General features: G+C 40.0%; 1 pseudogene; it reads right to left on the bottom strand.

Moving 5' to 3' along the window:
• Positions 1-4,930: 4,930 nt before the first annotated feature.
• On the bottom strand, positions 4,931-6,289 carry LOC101654075 (annotated as a pseudogene).
• Positions 6,290-6,822: the final 533 nt, after the last annotated feature.

Here is a 6,822-nt window from a genome sequence, read left to right as displayed (position 1 = left end):
CGTCGGACAGTGTAAGATATGACAAAATAATAATTTATAAATTGTCAAGGGTTCATGTGGGAGAGGTGGTGGGCGGGGAGGAGGAGAAATGAGAAGCTGATGGCAGGGGCTTAGGTGGAGGGCAAATGTTTTGAGAATGAAGAGGGCAACGAATGTACAAATGTGCTTTACACAGTTGATGTTTGTATGGATTGCGATGAGTTGTATGGGCCCCAAATAAAATGATTTAAAAAAAGAAAACAAACAAGATAAGATTAGATAACAACAAGTTTATTATGTTAAGGGAGTTTAGAAGAAAACTGAGAAACAAGAGGAACATAAAGCGAGCTGTAAATCACTAGATTTAGCATTTTTTAATTTCAAAAACAGAGAGATTTTATTTTGAGTGTTATATATGCATGAAATTTCCAAACATTCTCTTCTTATATATCCATGCTCCAAATCCCACCAATCCTCTGCCTTTATCTCTTAATATATATCAAACCAAATTCAATAGCATTTGAATCCATTTTGACTCACTGCAACCTTATAGGAGGAGAGAACTGGCCCATATTGTTTCCAATGCTGCAAATCATTGCAGAAATGGACGGTCTCATCTTTCTTCAGCAGAGTGGTGGGTGGCATCAAACTACTAAACTGAATGCTTAATTCACGGCACCACCAACTCTCCCATGTTGTTGTTGTTAGGTGCCCCCAAAAGTCAGTTCTGATGCATAGCAACCATATGTGCCATCCTCAGAATCATCCATATGCTTGAGCCCATCCTTGCAGCCACGAAGTCAATCCATCTCTTTTTCACTGCTTCTTATCCAAGGTCTGGTCCTTTGTGACAACATGTCCCAAGTACAGATGATGAAGTCTCAGGCTTGCCTCTAAGATGCACTGTGGTCATACTTTGTCCTTTCAGCAGTCATGGGTGCTTTCAGTCTTCTTCTCGAGACCACAATTTAAAGACAGCAATGGTTCTTCAGTCTTCTTCACTCAATGTACAACTCCCACACACATATGAGATAGTTGAAAATATCATGGCTTGGGTCATGTAACATGCAAGCTTTTCAATACTTGAAGGAGGTCTGGTGGGATAAAGAGAAAGCTTTCTACTCCTATAATGAATCACAGTCTCAGAAACCCACAGGGGCAGATGCATCCTCTTCTCTAGGGTCACTACGCGTACTGACTTGATGGCAGTGAGTTTAAGGAGGTCTTGTATAGCAACTTTACCTAAGGCAACTTGTCTCTTGATTTCTTGACTGCTGCTTCCATGATAATTGATTGTGGATCCAAGAAAGGCAAAACCCTTGATCACCTCAACATTTTCTCCATTTATCATGATGCTACCTATAGTTCCAGTGGTGAGGATTTGGGTCTTCTTTACATTGAGTTGTCATCCAGACTGAAGGCTGCAATCCTTGATCACTATTAGCATGTGAAAGCACGGTTGTGTCATTTGCGTGTTGTAAGTTTTTAATAAGCCTTCCTCTAATCCTGATATCACATTATTCTTCATATAACCCAGATTCTCTGAATATCTGCTCAGTATATGGATTAAATAAGTATAGTGGGTGTATACAACCATTTCACATATCTTCTTGATTTTAAACTATGAAGTATTCCCTTGTTCTATTCCCACAACTACCTTTAGATCCATGTACAAGTTCTTCAGGAGCACAATGAAGTGTTCTGGCATTCTCATTCTTCTTAAAGTTATCCATAATTTACTATTTTCCACACAGTTGAATACCTTGGCATTCTCAATCAAACACAGTAAACATTTGTCTGGTACTGTCTGCTTTCAGCCAACATCAACAATATCCCTTGTTCCATATCCTTTTCTGAATCCAGCCTGAACCTCTGGCAGCTACCTGTCACTGTATTGCTGACCACCGTGCCCCCCACCCCACACCTTTATGGATATCACTAAATCCTAAAATCAGTCCCACTATCATTGAGTTGATTGTGACTCTTAGTGACTTAATATAGGATTTTCAAAGGATTTTGAAAGGATCTTCAAATATACACAAAGGATTTTCAAATATACACAAAGGTGTAGATATACTCTTCTCTCTCTCTTACAGAGCAACTAGTGGTTGCGAACCACCAATCTTGTGGCCACCAGAGCTCAGAACTGATTTTCTTTATATTCAAATTATGAGATGTTTTTCCTTTCTTTTAAACTTTAAAAAGAAAGTTACATATGATGTGTTACATTTACTGAGTACCTACTGCAACGGTTGGTGAACTTAAAACCCATGGTAGACCTATTTCTAAGTTCTTCGTGGATCTCACTGAGAGGCAGGCTAGCAGAATGAGTAAGCAAGAGGACTGTGATGTCATACTGCTTGGATTCCAGTCTCAGCTGTAATTTTACACTTGAGAAAGTTATCAAGGATAAAATTCCATTTGAAAACATGGAGAACCAAGAATGCACACAGTAATATTACTATTTGACTGCTTTGTGATAAGGCATGATTATCCTGCTGAGGGTAAAGCTGCAGACCTGTGAATTAATAACTCAGAAAAGGGACAGGTACTGAAAAGATCAGCTATAGAAATGAAAGAATGGGACACTTTTCCTTAGTCTTGGCTTTATATTTAGAAAGGCATCCTCAAAAACTCAATAGGCATTATGTAAATGCATTTCTCTGGGAAGCAGATGCTGAGTCAAAGTCAGAAGTAGAAAACATTTCCTGGAGAGTAACACCTATGAAGGAATAAGTGGAAATAGGATTGTGTGGGAAGAGTTGCCAGACAGAACTGTAGATCTGACACAGTCTCTGCCAGCCCAACTTGAAACCTCGGAGCAAAGAAATGATGATGGGGTGCTTTTATCACACCTTTGATGAATCTTTGGCTAAGGCTACAGGGAGAAGAGGAGTCTTAGTGGCACAGCAGATTAAGTGCTGGGTTGCTAATTGGAAAGTTAGGAGAATTGAACCCACCAATTATTCTGCTGGACAAAGATGTGGCAGTATGCTTCTGTAAAGATTTATAACCTCAATATAGCTGTAAGATTTGTAAATACATCCATGAAAGTGATTTCTACATAGTTAGAGGCTAACTGGATACATTAAACTTGATTTTTTTTAACAATTAAAAAACTGAGCTTTTATAGTAGTGCTTTAGGAGTGCTGGTGGCATCATGGGCTACACATTAAACTGCTAACCCCAAGGTCAACAGTTCAAACCCTCCAGCAGCTCCTCAGGAGAAAGATGAGGTTTTCTACTGCTAAAAATATTTAAAGTCTCAGAAACCCAGCAGAATAGGGGTAGGGGGTGAGAACTGCATCAACGACAGTGAGTTTTCAGATAATAGCACATTATGGATCAGACAGGCATTTGTGTTTTTCTTCTGTTTAGTATGGTATTATGCAGAGCCAGAGATTTTTGCCTATGTGTTACACTCTATATGTGCATTGCTTCACCGAATTACATATGATAAAGTGTTATCCCAAAGGGAATGTATATAACATTATGCATAGTTATATCTACCCCAGAATCCTTAGTGTTTGATTTTGGCTACCCTACCCCAAAGTTGCAAGAGCATCCCATCCAAAAGGTGCTCCACCATCAAAAACAAAATGACTCTGTATGTAAAACTCCACTGCCTTGGTGCTAATTTGACACTACAGTTACTTGATTTTGTTCTCACTGCCATCAAGTTGATTATAACTCATAGTGACTGTATAGGACAGGGAAGAAGTGCCCAGGTGGCAGATTTTGTGACTGTAACTCTTTTATCAGAGTAGAACCTCTCATATTTCTCCCGAGGCCCAGCTGGAGATGTCCAACGGCTGCCGACCTTGGTTAGCAGCCCAGTTGCCACCACTACACCACCACGCCTCCTCACTGAATTGACTTAGTACCAAGGTAACATGGTGCCACTCGCTGCCATGGCATTGATTAAGACCCAGAGAGACCCTATAGGATAAAGCAGAAGTGTGGGTATCAGGGCTACAAATCTTTATGGGATTAGTAAACTTCATTGTTCTCCCTCCCAAGTGGCTGGTGGTTTTACACCTCAGTCCTTCTGATTAGTCGACCAATTTAAACCCACTAGCCACCAACACTTACAGTTAACATGGACCAAACCAACTTTGCCATTGAGTCTGTGCCAGCTCACAGTTACCATGATACACCATTAAAAAGAAAAAGATATGGGGCAAGGGTTAGGTTAGGGTGTATTAGCAGTAGTTAAAGAAGCATCGTGTTATTAGAGAGCTGCATCATAGTGTGCGTCATTGTTTATGTGTGTTTGGTGGAAGGATATATAAGTATGAAATAGATCTCTCTATGAAATATCAAACATGCAAAATGGTCTTTCGGTGTTCTAAGGAACCAAATCTAGTCTTAATTTTTATTTTGCACCAAATTTGGTGCTGTTATTCTTTTCGCTGTACTCCTGTTGTAATTTCTCAATCTGTAGTATGATTGTGCTCCATCTAACAGTGCAGAGGTTTCTAAGCACCCTGACAGTTATGGGTCATTGCTTTCAGTTGAATATGTCCAATAACTGAATTCATTGAGCATGAGAATTGATAAGTTGCCCAATCAGACCTTAAAAATACTCAGGGCCAGAGGATTCAAGTAGGATTAATATAAAATTCACATACATTTTATGCTTATTGAGAAATGCATATTAGCACGTGACTTAGTCAAATCTTGCTGCTTCTTTTACAGCCCTTTCAAGATTCCAGTTTTGTATTGAAAAATAAACCTATCTGAATTTTTTTCTTGATTTTAGATTCTTTTTTTTTTTAATAGAATGTTTTATTGAATTTAGGTTAGTTGGGAATAATTACCCACATTCATGCTTCAAAGATATTCCAGGTTGTTGAAAGAAGAAAACAAAAGAGGATAAATGTTATATTAGACATTTTTAACTTTCATGTGTTTGCTTCTATGACTCGAGAAAATGGTTAGGATTTCAGTATTATAACTCATCAAGAGAAGGTGTATGCCCCAAATTTCCACTGGTTGCCATGGACTTTTTGCCAGAAACAAACTTCACCACAGTATTTCTGACATCAGTGGCAGTCACTGCGTCAATCTGCTGAAGGACTGTGGGTGGCTGCATAAAGGAACCAGCAACTAAAGCCTGGAGTCCCACTTCATTCAGGAAATTCTCCGAAGACTCCACTGACATTAAACACGCAGCTTTCAGCTTGTTCTTGGCAGCTTGGAGAACTGTATCAGAAAGGTCTCCCTGAGCGATGGTTTTCACTTGGTCACAGGGAGCCTTGATCACATCTCCGGCAGCTGCAGCCTGTGAGACCGTGTAAATTCCAAAGAGTCCGGTATCGGAGTAACTGGCATTAAAAGCAGAAACATCAAATGGCTGGTGAGTCCCTTTGGCAATAGCCTGACATAAAGCGTTGGTGGCGTTACTGCCCCTCTTGACATGTGGCCCTGCACCGAGCACATGCTGAGAACACTGCGTACATTGGCTTCTGCACTTCCTATGGCAGCACTTCCTGCTACAGGAACAGCATGTACCCGACTGTCTCCGTTCTGTTCTCGAACTTCACCTCCGTGGGAGATGGACTTCGCACCAGATAAACCGAGTCCGCCCGCATGCTGAGAAACTGTTCAGCCTCCTGCTTTAGAACAGGATGACTCACACCAAGGCAAATCAAAGCCATTCTTGCACTCGTAAAATTGTTCTGGACATAGTACTGCGACTCTTCTGATGTCCCTTTTCCCATCCTATCATCAGGGCAACACAAAGAATTAGCCAAGGAATTCCGGTAAGCTGCAGCATGCAAATTTTCAATGATGCACGCTTGCGGATTCTGGAAAGCCACAGCTTTGTCGATCATTAGCTGAGACTGAAGGGCAGCTACTTCCCAACGCCGAAATTCTGGTGCTGTTGTGACATTGAACAGGAATTCCATTACAATATCAACATCATCCCGCATGCATTCCACAGTGTAGGCCATGTGTTCCCTTGTTGCAGTCACACTAATTTACCACCCACTACTTCAATTCCACGGGTTCTCTGGAAAGATGAGGCTCCTTTTGTAGTCAAGGTGGATGCAAGACGCAGCCAATGAGAGGTTCCCAAATTGCTGGAGTCCTCCTATCTACTGCCGGCTTTAATGAATAAGCCAATTCTGGATGCAGGGGCATAGTTTACCAGGGAAGCAATCACTAACCCATTTGGTAATTGTGTGAACTCAAGATCGTGAGGTTTTGGAAGGGCTTCTGTGGGGGTCGCCGAGGCTTTGACTCTGGGAGCAACTTTGAGGAAATAAAATCTCAAGAGGGTCGCAGCTTTAGTTAGCAGCTTCATAGCTCAAATCGGCTGTGACCCACGATCACAGGCAGGTTACCGGAAAGCAAGATGGTGGCACAAGACCGATTTTAGATTCTTAAAACTACTGGATTCACTGAAAAAAGTTTCTCAGTGAACCAGCTTAATTTTTTCCTTTAAAAAATTGTCAGCCATTCTGCATGTAACTTACTCATCTATTTAAGAATGGAAATGCTGTTTTCATAATGAAACGTCTTTCAGAAAGTAAAGGTATTATTTTACAAAAGGCAATTTGAACTGTTTATATACCAAATAATAAGCCAGTGTTTCTGTTTTTTATCATTTTAATTAATATATTTTATATGTTTAGCACTGATCCTAATTAATGGTTGCCAGACACTCCATTAGGTAACAGCAAAATTATGTTAATAGACAGTTATACAAATTGTTAACTCATTAGTAATTGTAAAAGGTATGAATCCTTCTATTGGAAAAATATAGTGATATGTTTTTCATCCTAAATTTTATTTTATTACTTTTAGATAAAAATATTTAGGTCTTTTGTTCATTAT

Source organism: Echinops telfairi, unplaced genomic scaffold, assembly GCF_000313985.2.
Source record: "Echinops telfairi isolate 266 unplaced genomic scaffold, ASM31398v2 ScPeMD7_3;HRSCAF=10, whole genome shotgun sequence".
Taxonomy (NCBI): domain Eukaryota; kingdom Metazoa; phylum Chordata; class Mammalia; order Afrosoricida; family Tenrecidae; genus Echinops; species Echinops telfairi.
The sequence above is the reverse complement of the archived record's forward strand: the minus strand, read 5'-3'. Positions and strand labels throughout refer to the sequence as shown.